At 44.1% G+C, this 17312-nt stretch overlaps 2 long non-coding RNA genes across 8 annotated transcripts in view; one reads left to right on the top strand and one right to left on the bottom strand.

Annotated features, from left to right (window-relative positions):
- The window catches only part of LOC143840269 (uncharacterized), a 64095-nt gene extending 60102 nt beyond the window's left edge, over positions 1–3993 (top strand). For all 7 annotated transcript variants that reach the window (XR_013232094.1, XR_013232097.1, XR_013232095.1 and 4 more), the window contains one exon: positions 520–3993. This is a non-coding gene — a long non-coding RNA (uncharacterized LOC143840269). The remainder of the gene's footprint in view (positions 1–519) is intronic.
- The window catches only part of LOC143840271 (uncharacterized), a 195030-nt gene that overhangs the window by 842 nt on the left and 176876 nt on the right, over positions 1–17312 (bottom strand). Inside the window, exons 3-4 of the long non-coding RNA XR_013232100.1 lie at positions 12747–12844; positions 7270–7363 (exon numbers count right to left, since the gene is read on the bottom strand). This is a non-coding gene — a long non-coding RNA (uncharacterized LOC143840271). The remainder of the gene's footprint in view (positions 1–7269; positions 7364–12746; positions 12845–17312) is intronic.

Raw genomic sequence — 17312 nt, 5'->3', positions numbered from 1 at the left:
ACCAAATGTTGAAGAAGAATAAGAAGAGTTGGTTCTTATATGCCACTTTTCTCTACCTGAAGGAGTCCCAAAGCGGCTTACAGTCTCCTTCCCTTTCCTCTCCCCACAACAGACACCCTGTGAGGTGGGTGAGGCTGAGAGAGCCCTGATATTACTGCCCAGTTAGAACAGCTTTATCAGTGCTGTGACTGGCCCAAGGTCACCCAGCTGGCTGTATGTGGAGGATCACGAAACCAAACCTGGCTCGCCAGATTAGAAGTCTGAGCTCCCAACCACCACAACAAGCTGGCTGTGCATTATTGTGTATTGTTCTAATTTTGACGTACCCGCTGATGTACATTTTGGTGGCAGTTCTGTGCAGAATGATGATGCCTAAACCCATTCACTGAAATGAATACGATTAAAGTTCCCTAGCAATGTGCAGGATTCAAGTGGGCATGATTGCCACCTTCATGCTAAACATTAGTCCTAAAGAATAGATATGGACCTGACATTGTTTTTTTCTTCTTTAAATTCTAGGGGAGAAACTAGAAGCAGGCTGTTACAGTCATCATTTGCTGTTGACACAAAGCTAAGAACCTACTGTTGAATATCAAGAGACGACACAAGAACAAAACTTGCGTGTTCCATGACCAAGGCAGTGTTTTCAAAGGGTCCACTTGTAAGCAGAGGAGAGTAGTCCCTTCTCATCCCGTCATGACGTGAACTACTTTGTGGCTTCTCTCGTTCAATGGCTGCGTCTATCTTGTCAACAGCTGGCATTGGCAACCCAGCATATAGGCTGTTTTTCTGATCTTTTTGCACTCATTAAATACAGCTGTCACAATAGCGAGCACTAGAATGTGCGCGGAACTTTTTTCATGCCGCGTCAAAATAAAGCAGAAACATTTTTTAAAAAGATCTAAAACCTTTGAGCTTTTCCTTGAGAAATACCGAAATCCTTTTTATGTTGTTTTCGACACTCTAAATTGTTCCATGGCAACACACATTAAGTCTCACTGCAGAACAAAACATCACCCATCAGAATTATTTAAAAAGTGGGAAACAAATAAATAAGTGAAACTACAAAGCTAAGCTGATGTTTCGGTGGCATCAAGAGATTGGCTCCCAAAGACTTGAAATTGCCAGGTGACTTTTGGAGTGGGATGAAAACTGCAATGGAAGAAGCATCTGCCTCATGATAGCGTCGTCATGCGATGCTAGGTACGTTTTGGGGCTTGAAAAATGTCAATTATGGAAGATCCAATTTTGCAATAAAAAGCATTGCAGGGATTTTGAAAACATCATTCCATCTATTAAAGGAACATTGGCTTCTGCTTATTTCAGTTTTGTAATAAAACCACAATCCCCATCATGCCAACACATTTACCATCTCCTGGAGGGGCTTCTTGACCCTATCATTGCCCACTTTCATGAGCCATGAGGGACAGGGGTCTAGACCAGGGGTAGTCAACCTGTGGTCCCCCAGATGTCCATGGATTACAATTCCCATGAGTCCTTGCCAGCATTTGCCAGGAGGGGCTTATGGGAATTGTAGTCCATGAACATCTGGAGGACCGCAGGCTGACTACCCCTGGTCTAGAGGACGTGTGGTTGGCCTCACCGAAGCTAGCACTCTGTCCACTTCTGTCAAAAACAACCCCTGGAGTTAAGGGGCCTCCAGTTCATTTACTGTCTCAACATTTGGAAGAAGGTTGCAATGTAAATCTTGTAAATCTATTAAAGGCACATTGCTGCCTTTAACAAATATTATATCAAGAGCCACTGAATGGAGTGGGATAGATGGTAGGAAAGGTGTGAGCAAAAAGTCTGATGTTATAAAGCATCCCAGGAAGAATACTGCGTTTCCAAATATGAATCCATGAAAGGTGAGTATCCTGAAGAAGAAGAAAAGAAGAATTGTTAGTTTATGCCACACTTTTCACTGCCTGAAGGAGTCCCAAAGCATCTTACAGTCCCACAGCAGATGCCCTGTGAGGTAGGTGGGGCTGAGAGAGCTCAGAAATAATCTGTGGGAACAGCTTTAATAGGACTGTGTCAAGCCCAAGGTCACCAAGTTGGCTGCATTTGGAGTAGGAATCAAACCTGGCTCACCAAGCCTCTACACCAAGCTGGCATTTGAGTTAACCTGCAAATGAGGAAGAGATTTCTTTGAGAGCCAGTTTGGTGTAGTGATTAAAAATGTTGGCCTCTAATCTGGAGAACTGGGTTTGATTCCCCACTCTTTCTCCATGAGAAGCCAGCTGGGTGACCTTGGGACACTCACAGTATTCTCAGAGCTCTCTCAACCTCACCTTCCTCACAGGGTGTCTGTTGTGAGGTATAGGAGCAGAAGGCAATAGTAAGGTACTTGGAGACTCCTTTGAGTAGTAACAAAGTGGAGGATAAACAACCAACACTACTTCTTCTTTTGACCTATATCTCTAGCTTCAAACTGGGGCATCATTTATGTCTGGGTGGCGGGAGAGAAACAAGGACGACTTTGACCAATGGGGCCCAACACTGGCTGTCAGCCAGTTTGCCCTCAAGAAGCTATCTGTGGTCCTCCCCCAGAGATCAGCCCATTGCAAGATGAGCGGGTCATGCTGACCTGCACACTACAGCTGTAACAAGAAGTCCATGCAACAATAAAGTCAACGGCATTTCCTCTTCTTTAATTTACACACACTTTACTATAGGGACTCCACATAGAACTTTGTACATTCATTAGTTCCATTTTTGATTCTGTGATCACGAATACTCTCTACATATATGGCACTTCCCCTTTACATAATTTATTTATATTTCGATTTATATCCCACCACAATCACTGAGTGACTCGTTGCGGGTTACAAACTAAAATCCTCTTACAAAACCCCATAAAATTTTTTAAAATCCCCACCCCATTAAAACTCAAAACCCCCACCCCCACCCCCCATCCCGGTGGTGACCAAGTTTCCACCCCTCATTCGTACACCCATCCCTCGAGACCACCTAAGGAGACTGATATTCTGGCTAACTCAGGAAGCCTGTCAGGGCTCTCTCAGCCTCACCCACCCCACAGGGTGTCTGTTGTGGGGAGAGGAAAGGGAAGGCAACTGTAAGCTGCTTTGAGACTCCTTCGGGTAGAGAAAAGCAGCATATAAGAACCAGCTCTTCTTCTTGTTTTAATTTCTTATACCAAACAAAGAGAAACAGACCTATCCAATGGCAATACAATAAATATATTCACAAAAGAAAGAAAAGTGTCCTTTTCTGTAGTTTTCCTTATCTGTTTATTCTGTAGGACTTTAGGACTTCTGTCAAAACAGAATCCAGGTAATATACGTCTTCAGTGAGATTCTTTCATCAGTGACAAGTCCTCTGAGTCTTCAATATTTTTATCAATTTTATAGGTATCAAGAATTTAAACCTTATATATAATAATAATATAATACTGGCCACAGGCTCACATAGGTATGGGGATACCGGCCTGTATTGACACGTTCTTATGCTACAAATGTTTTCCTTCTCTACCTGTTTCTCTGTTGTTGCAATGTACCTTTCCTGTGAGAGCACAAGTACACATTTCACAGTGTGCAAGGTTTCCCTTATAAGTTATTTCAGTAGGTTATAAACAAGACAAAGCAACTACCACAGCCACTGGCACCCTTGGCAAGAAGCTGTGACCAGTTGTAGCACCTTACAGCACATACAGTTGAGGAACTTGGGTCTGGCTTTGTTTCACAGCCCTTCCACACCAATCTGAAGATGCAAAAGGTATGCAGAGACATTCACAGCTACATATTGTTGCATTTTAATCATTTAAAATATTTTTAATTTATTTATTTAATTTTTTTTTAAAACCAGACTTTTCCAGCTGTCACCTCTCCTTCCAAGTGAATCCTGTAATGTATGCTGTCATTTTACTACATTATCACTCACGACTGAATCCCTCCTGGGGGAAAACGTAATTCCAGTTCACTGGTTAGCGTAAGATGCTTTCCGTTCATCTGTAGAATAGATGATCATGACTTAAACCAAGGCGTCGCTCAAGTTACTTGGTCAAGTTCAGAGTCAATTATGAAACTAAACTCTGGTATACCAAACCCAAGTCAGTTTCCACAGTCATTGAATACCAGTGGCTTTCTCTCTTGTACATTTAATGCTATTGAGGAGAAATTATTTTGACTCAAGATTCAAGAAGGCTCACGGGGTCTGAGACTACGCTTACTGCAAATGCATGTTCATTTTACATTCTCTTTGCCAGGTTGCTCTTTTACTTTTCCCCATGGTTGATGGGAGCAGCCTGTGCATCAAACTCATGAAAGGATTTTACTTTTTATTCTTATCATGTATTTTGGTTAGAGGAATCAAATGTCAAAACAAAAAAGTGATTATACTTTTAATGGTAAAAATATAATCAGCGGCTTTTTATTTTATTTTTTAAGTCCAAATTGCAGGGATTGCAATAAAAGGGCAAAGGGGTCTTACTTTGACATTCTATGAAATGGAAAGTCACACCTATATGCCTTTGTGCCTTTTAAAAAACTCCACTTTCTATAATCAGACCTCTTTGTTGTGTAGCAAGAGATCATGCTTTGGATTTGTAGGGTTTATATAAAGGTATTGACACAAATATTGAATACAGTAAGATATACAATGTCAGTAATGGGTAAAACCAATTATTCCTTGCAGCTGATCATCCGCGAGCATCTTACTATGCCTTGACACTTCAGATCAGGAGAGGCAAAAATGGGCAGATTCCCATTGCACTCCCAAAGTGTTTCTGAGGAAAATTTCAGGTCTCATTTTAATTAATGGAATTGCAGTACACAGAATAATAGAGTTGGAAGGGACCTCATGGGTCATCTTGAATGGAGAGTGGCCAGATTCTATACAAACTCCAAAGCAAATTCCAGTCAGTATGTTCAATCCATAATGCCATCCCTTTCTGCTGATGTACAACAATGGAGTTTCTGATAGTGACAGACCCTACTTGATAGGGGCACACTTACTACTGAGAAATGGGGTAGTCCCATGTCTGCAGAGTGATTTTGACAAGGCATCCCCTGGGCCAGTTTGAGACAACCCCTAGTCTGATCTCTTGGAACAATCTTGAGAGCTTACTTGGCTTGATTAAGATAAATGAAATCAAATCTGGCCATTTCCACACAGAGGTTTGGCATCTATATGGTGGCAGCATTCCTTCAGAGCACTCACATGACATCAGCGTCTTACAACTGTCCATATTTTACCTTGCTTTGCTCGGCCCTTTTGCAGCACCTAGTTTTATGGGACCTCTTCAGAACCGTTGTAATCATAGTACATATTCCTCACGGTGTGGGTGGGAAGGTGCACATTTATGAAGGCCCTGCACAGACTAGCATTCTTTTGCTTTCCTCAGTGGCTTCCCCTCCCCATGCCATCACAAGGCTTTTGGGAAGGGCTTTGAAGATCAGGAAGTGCTATATTGTTAGAGTGTTATATGGGGGCTAAGGCAAGGAAAGGGCACAGAAAACTGCTGTGTGGACATTTCTTGGCTCAAAGAGAGCTACATGGAGAATCCTCATTATGCAGATGCAGCCCCTGCATATTATATGCACATCAGTGGCACAAATCCCTTTTTAAGTCTATGTTATTCTGTGGTGCTCACATGGCTATGGTCTTGATTTGTGTGTGTGTGTGTGAGAGAGAGAGAAAGAGGGAGAATTAAATTGTATTTAAAATTAATTGCTTTTCTGTCAATTTAACATAAATATATAAGAATCCTTATAGGACCTTGTCTCTGCCATTAGACACCTATCTCTCCAGCACCCTCATTAGAAATTCTGGAATGGATTTACCTTGAGCAGGGAACTGCTGCATGATGGGGGAAAGGAGTTTCTCTAAGAGGCCATTGCTAGGAATGTAGCTTTGTCAAAGAGCAGACATGAATGGGAAGAAAACCATTCAAATAAGTGGAATGCAGGAGGTGTTAGAAAAATAACAAAAGCTTACTAACAATTCATTAGCTTCTTATTAATTTCATCGAGAATTAGGAGGCTGGTGGGAAAAGCAGGCTCGCTCAGCCATGAAGTTCACTTGGGCCAATAACTCTCTCTCTCTCTCTCTCTCTCTCTCTCTCTCTCTCTCTCTCTCTCTCTCTCACCCTAACCAATCAATGCTCCTCTCTTCTTGAATCCTGATGGTGGAAAGTGCCATCAAATTGCCGCCCACTCATGGTGACCCTGCAGGTTACTCAAGGAAAGAGATGAACAGAGATGGTTTGTCATAGCTTGTCTCTGTCATAGAAAAGTTGTTTTTTTTAAATAACCTTTTCTCCACCCGAAGGAGTCTCAAAGCAGCTTACAATCATCTTCTCTTCCTCTCCCAGACACAATCACCTTGTGGGGTAGGTAAGCAGAGCGAGAATTGTGATTGGCCCAGGGTCACCCAGCAGCCTTCATGTGGAGGAGTGGGAATTGAAACCCAGTTCTCTGGATTAGAGTCTGCCATGCTTGACTACTACACTACACTGGCTCTCCTGGACCTCCTTGGTGACCTCCCAGGCATATACTAACTAGGACTAACCTTGCTTAGCTCCCAAGATCTAATGAAACCAAGCTGGCCTGGGCTATCTAGCTAAGGGCACTTGAACCTGACATTTCTTTTACTGGAAAGTTGTACAAGTGACCCTAGGGCTTAGAGCAGGAGCCTGATAGGCATGCCGTATACTGGTGATGTGGCAGACTGTGGGGGCTCTGTTGCTTGTCCCTTCTTCAAGCACAAGGGAGGTATGGAACACTGGCCTAAGAGATGATGGCAGGATGCCTCTGGATTGGCTTCATAGAGAGACTGGGGTCTTGACTTGCTATTGCCTCCACAGAGAAATAACATGAGGATGGGACGCTTCAGCATCCAGTCCAAGCATGGTGCTATAGAACTAGGCCCATTCCACACACATAGAATTATGCACTTTCAATTTGCTTTGGCAGCTGGATTTTCCTGTGCAGAACAGGAAAATCTACTTCTAAAGTGCATTATCTATTGTGTGCAGAATAGGCCCTAGAGAGCTAAGGGATGCCCCTCCCCGTCTTGATTTGTGGACGGCTGCCCGTGCCCCCAACCCCTCCCCCTTGTAAACCCCTCCAATTTCAATGGAACGGTCTCCTGAGCCGAGTGTATTTGGAAAAAAACTGCTTCTTTGTCACATCTCTGCAGTACAGAGTTTGGATCAATGCCTAGTTAGTTCAGCTCTATTTCTAGCTTGCCGAATAAAAAGAGCATCGCCGATAGCGGAGTTTGATAAGTAAAAGGTATCTCACTCACCTGTGCGCTCTCCGGATTGTCATCCTCCTCCTTTGTTCCTTTGCAAGTCGCTGTTTTCAGTTCCTGAGTCACGGAGCCATTTGCAGGGAGGACTCTAGAGATTTTGGAAAGAAAAGAAGAGGGAGAAAGAGAGAGAGAGAGAGAGAGAGAGAGAGAGAGAGAGAGAGAGAGAGAGAGAGAGAGAGAGAGAATAAGAGATGTGGCTTCTTTTTTTTTTTAAAGAGGGGAAGGAAAAAAGAAAGGAGAACATAAAGAAACGGAGGGTACTCTCAAGCACGTAGCCTGCAGCCTTGTCAGGTAACATTTCCTTAGATGCTGTTCGCTCTTTTTCTCCACCCCAAGAGCTCTCTTCATCATTTTTTAAAAACATCTCTTCTGGGACAGGGACATGAAAGTAAGCCGTGGGTCAAAGACAGGTATTAGGGGTTTCTGGGGTTGCTATCTGATGGCTCTGTTTCATCTTTGTGTCCAAGCTTTTGCCAGTCAGCAGGTACGGCAGGTTATCCATTCCAGTAACATCATTTTCGGCTTGATGACAAGCCTCACACCTTCACGCATCGCATTTACATTTCAAACTGCCACTCGGCTGCCTATTGATTAATTATTTAGCAGCCATTGCCCACTCGTGAGCGTTTCTGATCTTGTGCTTTGCGTCGAAGAGACTGGTCTTTTCTTTCCTTCCTGCTTTAACCCCCGTCATTTTTTATCCCTCTTACGGCACATGTGTCGTTCCCCCTTCAAGCAGAATGGCTATAGAGCTATATACCTTGTTGTGTGCACCAAGGCATCATTTGTTTAAATGTCTCTCCTCGTGTAAGATACTGCTTTCCACAAAACCCAGATTACACCTGAGGGGTTTCCAGCAGGATTGGTCTGGCGTCCTCTGGAATGGAAGTCAGGGTTCTGGCAAACGGAGGCTCATGTGGAAAGAGTTAAGTGGCATGTTACTGGTTTATAGCAAGTTACAGCTGCCCAAATCGCTCCTATCCCACTCGAGAACTTGCCTGCCTTACATGACTAACTAGTGATTTCGAAATCTTCGGATTGCCAAGCAGAGGTGGATGAGAAGTTTAGACTGGTTACCTGGCTGAGCCTAGAAGATCAGATTATGAGATCAACAGGATCAACAGGAAGAAATAAGAACTCTCCAGATGATATATATTTGTTCCTCTGGGTAAGCGCAGAGCACCAGGTTGCTTAAAGGAATAAAATAGTTTTTATTAAGAAGAGAAACAAACTTTTTACAGAAAGAGGAGAGAGACCAGAGCGAGAGAGACAGAGAAAGAGAGACAGAGACCTAGAATCATAGAATCATAAATCATAGAGTTGGAAGGGTCATCTAGTCCAACTCCCTCCACTATGCAGGACACTCGCAACCCTATCGCTCATCCACTGTAACCTGCCACCCCCTTGAGCCTTCAAAGAATCCGCCCCTCCATCAGATGGCTATCCAACCTCTGTTTAAAAATTTCCAAAGATGGAGAACCCACCAGCTCCCAAGGAGGCCTGTTCCACTGAGAAACTGCTCTGTCAGGAAGAAGAAGAAAAAGAAGAGTTGGTTCTTATATGCCGCTTTTCTCTCTACCCGAAGGGCTTATAGTCACCTTCCCTTTCCTCTCCCCACAACAGACACCCTGTGAGGTGGGTGAGACAGAGAGCCCTGATATTACTGCCGGGTCAGAACAGCTTTATCAGTGCTGTGGTAAGCCCAAGGTCACCCAGCTGGCTGCATGTGGGGGAGTACAGAATCGAACCCAGCATGCCAGATTCGAAGTCCGCACTCCTAACCACTACACCAAACTGGAACTTCTCCTTATTAGCCTCCTCTGCGCTGGGTTTTCCCAAGGTATGCTCGAAGGGCCTTTTATGTTTACGGAACTCTTTCTGATACATCCTGTGCACCTTTGGCGCTCTCCATCATCATAACCTATTGTCTGTACAGAACTGCAAAGGATTTTGGTGCTTTTATCATTACTTGAAGAAGAAGAGTTTTTTTATACCCTGCGTTCGCGACCTGCAACTTACAAACATCTTTCCCTTCCTGTTCCCACAACTGATACCCTGTGAGGTGGGTGGACTGAGAGAGTTCTGATTGAACTGCTCTGTGAGAACAGCTCTAACAGGACTTTGACTAGCCCTAGGCCACCCAGTTGGCTGCATGTGGGGATCAAACTTGGCTTCCCAGATTAGAAGCTGCCACTCTTAACATCTACACCAAGCTGGTATTCTCTTTTTTCCCGCTTACTACATTTTTTCGTATTCCTAGTTAGCTAGCTTGCTTAGTGCAGAAGAAAAAAAAATCAAACCAATGCAATTAGTTCATCATAGGTATGCCTAATGCGTATTGTCACAAATAAAAAGCAAAAATGCCACTTAATCTTTTTATCTGTGCTTAATGGGATCAGGAAGCTATTTTCATAATTGAGTAGATTCCCCCTCCCCTAAAAAAAACCATCTAAAATTAGTGACACCAGCATAATATAGGTACTTCAAATGAATGCAACTGCAAAAATAAACACAAATCATACAGGAAACAATTAGATTATGGATGGACTCATTAATTTATTAACAAATATAAATACACATAATAATTCAAGGTAATTTAAAAAGATTACACTCGTTGACCACATGGTTTTTAAATAATGGATAGGGGTATCAGCTAAAAGCAACAGGGACAAATACCCAGTAAGAAGTTTCTTCCTCAGTGGATCTTGCCATAACTCCCAGAAGAGCAGGGTGAGTTTTAATTGCTGCATCAGTGAACGACATTAAATTACAGAACCCTCAGGTGAGGTAGCTGTGGTAGAGCAGTGAATCTCTCCCTCCTTCCTACTCTGGGTTTGTGTTCCTTTCTTCCTTGGTTCCATCCTCCTCTTCAACTCTCTCGCTCTATTGGTCTGCGGTAGAACAGCTAGATTTTATTCCAGTAGCACCTTAGAGGTCAACAAGGTTTTCGAGGTATAACCTTCCAAGAGAGAAAGCTCTCTTTGTTCTCTGTTGAACTTTTTTCCTATTTCTTATATAGTTTCACTGGTCCGGGTAGAACTTTTATTTATTTATTTTATTTATTTTTCAATTTTTATACTGCCACTCTCGGAAAGTTTTGCAGCGGTTTACAAGTATAAAACAATAATTCCACAAAAACACCATAAAAACATCCCTTGTCAGAAACTAAACAGATGGCGATCACTATGCTAAGATTCTAAACACTCCACCCCCTATGCTCCGATTCAGCTCAAGGGGAACTAGATCTAACCTATCCGGGGGATCCTTTGATGGTAACACCAAACCCCCTCCCTGGCCTCAACCATATGCCTGGAGGAAGATGATCTTACCCCATTTCTTCATGCACTCTCTATATCCCTACAAGGAATCTAGCCCTTGAAGAACGTACTGGGAACCTGGCACCCTAACCAAAGGTGATCCCACCACCAGTTCAGCAGGGGGCTTTCATGCCCCATTGTTCCTGCTTCAGAGAACATTTCTTGAAAGGTGCAACTTGTCATGAAATGCCATAAAAAGTTTCCCCCACCACAGAGTTGCCTCTTCTGCTTAACTATGAAAGTTCCAGGAATACCATCTCTTTTGGATACTGAAAACATAAGAAAAACAGGTGAGGTAATAGCAAAGGAGAGGGCTATTAAAAGTTCATGAAGAGGGATATTGCAAGTTCAGTATAATATATTCCAGGACAATTTTGTTTCATAGATTAGTCATTGAAGCTCTTGCTCTTTGAAGTTTCTGGCATGCCCGTGTTGCAGTTGGAATATGGGCAGAGCCAGTTTCCAAAATCATCACGGCAGGGCCAAAGTCCACGGTCATGTAGAGGACTCACAAACCAAGCAGAAACGTCTTGCCCATCCATTCCCACCAGGAAATGAGAGGTCACTCAGAGGCTTTTGTGAGATTGCTGATGTTTCATTACCTTGTTGAGGGATACATGGGAAAGGCAGCAGAAATTGGCTCTCTTATGCAAGGGTTATGGGCTTCAATCCCTTCACGTACTTTGCTCAAGCAGAATATGGGATATCACCTGAGAGCAGCCTTTTGACTGTGAAGTAACCCCTGAAATACCCTTCAGGCTTCGAGTGACATGTTTATAGTGTGCATGACATCACTAATGAAATAAAGTACTTGTTAAACAAGGAAGCATTCCTCTGAACCACCATAAAGTCCAACACAATATTCCTCAGGGGAAATTATCTGTGTGATTTGGTGGTCACTTGCAACTTTGGGAGATCTCCAGGCATCACCAGGAGGTTAGCAAATCCTAACAAGATCTAAGACTACATTTTCCCAGGGTTGGAAATGGCTGCCAGGGCAAGAGGAAAACTAGGAAGAAAGGAATCCTTGGGCAGCTGTGCACAGTATTTGCACTGGATCCAGGTGTAGTAGCTCTTGGCTAGGGATGCCAGCTTTCAGGTGGGACCTGGGGATTCCCTTGAATTACAGCTCATCTCCAGACAATATTTTCTCTTCCCTGGAGAAAATAGGTGCTTAGGAGGGTAGACTCTGTGGCATTGGACACAGTCCTCTCCTGCTTGGACATTTGAATCCCTTTGCTTGCAACTGCCTTCCTCTAGTCATTTTCGGCCAGTGGGGCTCTGAAAAGAAATTTTAAGCAGGGAGAAATGGGAGGAGCCAATGGGGGAGTGCAGCCAATTCAGATCTTCCTCCCATTCCTTTTCCATTGTGTGGGACTTCAACAAGGCCACCACAGACCAGAGAGAAGAGCAGAAAGCTACTCTGTTAAACTTACAACCCCCCCCCCCCCCAGACTAGAGGAACCCCTCCAGAGCACTGTAATAAACCTGGGAAAATTTTCCACAAACCACATCCTATGGTGTACTCCTTCTGTGTTTTCTCACTTCCTGGTTTCAACTGTACTAATTATTCTTTGGCTCTCTATAGCCCTGCCAGAAGCAAACCAGCTATATGGCCATGTAGAAAATGAGTGTTTGTATGGGTACTTGCACATAAGAAGGGCAAATGGTATCTTTTGAGCAGCCTTGTTCAATCTTTTTAATGCTGAGAAATCCCTGAAACATTCTTCAGGCTTTGAGAAACCCCAGAAGTGGTATGATGGTGCAGAATATCGTTGGGAAGTGTAGTTGTGTACATGCGCACCCAAGGTCCACCCCCTCCAGGGCCACCACTGGCCATTTTGGGAGGGGAGATCAACATGACCATATATGGTCAGATCACCCAATAAATATTTAACAATAAAATATATATATTAAAAATTAATTAACTCCCACCCATTCTGGAAACCGTTCCAGGGCCATCAAGAAACCCCAGGGTTTCACAAAACCCTGGTTGAGAAACCCTGCCTTACAGAGAGGAATACTAGTGGGCATCTTGCTTGCAGACCTAAAGCAGTCCCTAAGTTTAAGCCAGTTCTCATAAACAAAGCTGTTTTTCAATGAATTTATCAATTCTGGCAAAATAAATCTGGACTCTACTTATACTGATCATACCTGTTGGTGCCAACAGAAACTTGTTTCTAGAGTCATAAGGTTTGTCCAATGGGGGTGGTCCTCACTTTCCTTAATTGTCAAGCAAGTGAAATCCCAATCTGTGGAGAAAAAGCAATTAGATATTTTAAGCAGTTCTAGAAACACAACAAATAATCAATTTCTATGGCATTAGCCAGCTGCCAGGTCCGGTGAAAGTCTATAAGAGCAAGAATTTATTGCCGAACTGAACTCCAGCCTGCTTACAAAGCATTGATCTTTAGTAGCATGCAGAGACGGCTGGATTTAAGAAGAAATTCCTAATTATTTTCACTTTTCAGGGTTTTTTTTTATTTTTAAGATTAACCCAGGAAAATAAAATTCGGCAAGGTCTCTACAAAGACAAAACTATACGGAAATGGCTGTTTGATGCTTGTTAAACTGTATTTGTTTACTTTTCATAAGCAACCCACCAGCAAATTGTTTGGAGGCAATTAGATGTAATCTGATGCATGGAACCTCATAAAAGGGGGGCAGCTAATTGCAGTAATAACACATTGCTTTTTAGAAACATTTATTATCTTTCTTTTTAAATGTTTTACACACCTGGAGAGAAAAAAAAAGAACAGGTACAGAAATACATTTCTGTGTGCAGTCAAACCTAGAGCTGCTTCTTTTAAAATACATACATCCCCACTTTATGAAAAGTTAATGCCATACGGTACTTAAATTCATATTAACCTTTCCAATACTATTTATTTATGTTAAATAATCCCATATTAGGCTCTTGCTCACACTACACAAAATGAAAATGGGATGAATAACACTCATTAGAAAGACTAATTCGTCCACTTAACTTAAAGACATAGCCGACTAGCTTTGAAAATTGAATATAGAATTAAATGTTCCAAGACATATTCAGGAAAGGACCGCCCCCCCCCCCCCGGCAAGTGAAGTTTCACATTGCAATGCAGAGTTTGGCAGGGCTCTGAGGACTGTAGTGTTTTGATGTGTGTAACTTTCCCAACATTTAAAATCAATAGGGAAGGCATTTCTTATGTGAAGTTTGATGTGTACACCAGTGTGGACAATTTACAGTATAATCCTATACAAAACACACCCTTATTAGTCCATTGAATTCAACAGTTTTAGAAGGAGTTCAGTGGAACTCATTGATTTTTAAGGGTATAACTCTTTATAGGACTGTGCCACTGTATTGCTCTTATATGCAAATATATGGAGACTTAATATTCTGTCTTTCTGTTGTGCTCAGGTACTTGATAGACATTATGCAGATACACATAATCAAACATAAACAGTATGCTGACTGAGACATATTTCTTCAAAAAGCCGAACAATTATAGTTGAATAAGAGCTGGACCACCACTTCGGAGTCTTTAAAAAGGCATAATGTTTTATACGTGCTACCTTTGTCTTTCGGGGAATGTATACCAGAATTTGAGACCAGTAAAGTCAGAATTATGAAAAAACAAGAATCAGATTAGAGATTAACATGGCTCCTTACCATCTTGCTCATATTCTAATAGTGAACTGTGGCCCCATCTGCAGGTATCTAAATTGGGACCACACAGGGAGAAAACAAAGACTTGTGCAACTTGTGGAACCCCCAGGTTTGCAGAGAAATCTGAAAATGTTAAAAAATACACGAGAGCCCCCTCTAAACCCACCTAGATGAAAGCATTGTTTGTGAATGAGCAGACAAGGTACACATCTCCTCCTCCAGGTGTTGTCAGTGTCATTGGATATGTGGTGTGTGTGTGTGGGGGGGGCGGCGGCCTGGAGCTGGGGTAGCCTGGGGCTCAGCAGCAGCAACGCATGGGGAGAAGAAACTGTGACAGGCCTGGTGGCAAGGCTGGGATGCTCGTCAAGCCCGGCTGTGTTGTCAGCAAAGGTGGCAGGACCATAGCCAGCAACAACATTGGCCCCAATAGCAGCAGCAGTGATGGTGTGGAAATTTTGCGGTGAGCTTGGTGCCAAGGTCAAGAGTCATGCTGGGCCTAGCTCCCTTGTTGGTGATGCAGGGGGGTGGTCCTGGCTGGGAGCTATGGGGGTGCCAGTGACAGCAGGATTGATGGATGAAGAAGCTGTGCTAGACCTGGTGCCAAGGTCAGATGGTGCACTAGACTTCACTCCACTGTCGGTGATGGTGGGGGGCTGGCTAGGAGATGTGATGGGTGATATGGATGGGGTTGCCAGCTCTGAGTTGGGAAATGCCTAGAGACTTTGGAGGTGGAGCCAGGAGTGGGTGGATTTGGTGTGGGGAAGGACAATGGAGTATAAGGCTATGGAGTTCCCGCTCCAAAGCAGCCATTTTCTCAAGGGGAAGTGATCTCTTTAGTCTAGAGATGAGCTATGGATCTCAAAGTACCCCCTGCGGATTGGTGCCCCTACATTCAGAGAAGCAGCTGTGGTGGGCCTGTCAGTGATGGTGGAGTGTTGGCCAGGAGCTGCAGTGGCCCCTGGGGAGGGCAGTGGTGATGGTGGAGAGAGGAAACAGTAGTGGAACTCTCGGCAAGGCCAAGAGGCTCACTGGGACTGTTGGTGGAGTTGGCAATGATGGGGAAGTGGCTGAGGACAATGGTATCCTTGAGAACTGCAGTGGACAGGGGTTGGGAAGGGAAGCCGTGCCAGGCCATGGGCAATGTTAGTTATGGCTGGAAGGCATGTCTGCCCCAGCAGCAGACACTACTGCTCTTATATGAATATATTGTATCTTTTGTACAGAATGTGATTAGTTTCTGAAAGCTGTCTCACTTTTCTTTTACAAACTGTGCTTCCTCATTGGTCATTCTGGATACTGAATGAACCTATTAGTCATTCTGGGATCAGCAGTTCTGCCAGAAAGTAAGAAGGATTTATGAAGATGATGATGATGATGGTTAAAGAAATTCCTCTTTGGTTCCTGCTTTCTACTTTTTCATCTGAGAAACTGAGGATGAAAAATAATATTTTGAATGAAACATCAATAATACCAAAGCTGGGCTAAAGCTGCCTTAACCGTCCCCCCCCCCCAAATAATTGGATCAGTTCAAGCCAGTCCAGCATATAGGAGCCCCTGAGCCAAGCACCACCTATTGTGCTTACAGCAGGCTTGACCAGACAGAGGCCAAAGTCCCCTGAGACCTATGACTAAACCACACAATACACAGCCCCTCAGATCAGGCCCAGATTCATCATTCCCAGCTGTGAGGGACCACATTTCAATTGGGACTGTGAACCACGGGGAGGGAATGCTTATCCTTTGCCCCTGGGCTGCTTTCCTAACCTGAAATGGCTCTGAGAAAGGGCTCTTTTTCCTGCTGGGGGAAACCTTCACGTGCCCTGCCCGTATAGGTTAATTCCCCCTCTGTGACAAATAGCCTCGGGGCAATTTCAAGTCAGGAAAATGGCATGAAGGCTGGAGCCCCTCTGTCTTGTGCCACTCCCATGATCCAAGTGGTGGCCTTTGCTCCGGGGAACTGAGGACCCGTTGGGAAACCTGCAAGTGCATATGCAGTGCATGGCCCCAGGAAAAAATGTCACATAGTTAGCCCTTTATAGTTAGACCCTGGTGTGAAGTTAGACCCTGGGAGTTAAGAAGTGGTACTGATATATCTGGGGGTGAGATAGAACATAACAGGAGTGGTTGAAGGATTCGCAGCGCCCTAGCAGAGCACAATTGTGTTGGGAGCAGTCAGACTAGGGGTGGAAGAGGCTCCCACAGTGGAAAGGGGTGTGGCTCTGAGTGTCCCTAAAGAGAGAAAAGGGGAAAGTTACAGTCCTCATCCATGGGGGGGGGGAGGCACCTTGTGGGGCCCCTGGAAGCATGTGGCCCATAGCGCATGCTACATGTCCTTAAAGGTCTGTGGGTGGCATTTATCACATATGGGGCAGAGCTTAGCTGTGCCCATCAGCCCAAACTGCGCATTTTGAAAGCAGCACTCCAGGATTAATAATATGCAAATGGGCAACCCCTTGGCTCTTGGGAGATACTTGCTATGTGTGTCCCAAAGGCTAACATTGCACAGAATATGAAGATGCAGAAAGAATTTATTCTCACAGTTGCTCTGCATAGAATCATAGAGTTGGAAGAGACATCCCAGGTCATCTAGTCCAACTTCCTGCACAGTGCAGGAACTCACAACTATTTGCCCACCCATGGTGACCCCAATTTCATGCCCAAGTGATGCCTCCACCAAAAATCTCCAGAATCCAGCCTCACCTGGAGGAAATTCACCTACCGTCGTGCAGTAAATTTAGCAACACACTTCCCTGTGATACTGCCCATAACAGGGGAATGAATATTATGGTTCATGAGGTGTCCGAGGGACTGGCCTACCTTCCCCTGTGGCTGCCTGTTTTGGCACCAGAGGACTGCTTGCTCCCAGGGGCCAAGACAAGCAACACTTTCTCTTCCCTTGGCAGAGGGAGGCAAGCGGTCCTTGTCCTCCTCTCCCAGGCAGATGTTGAGACTCGTCACAAGAGGTGCTTGTCTTGGCTGCTGGAAGCAGGAATCCTGCTGTTTCTGTCCAGAAGCCAAGACAGCTCTCCCCACGCCGCTTGCCCAGGGTGGTAGGAGAGGCAATGATC

Source organism: Paroedura picta, chromosome 6 (assembly GCF_049243985.1).
Source record: "Paroedura picta isolate Pp20150507F chromosome 6, Ppicta_v3.0, whole genome shotgun sequence".
Classification (NCBI taxonomy): domain Eukaryota; kingdom Metazoa; phylum Chordata; class Lepidosauria; order Squamata; family Gekkonidae; genus Paroedura; species Paroedura picta.
The sequence above is the reverse complement of the archived record's forward strand: the minus strand, read 5'-3'. Positions and strand labels throughout refer to the sequence as shown.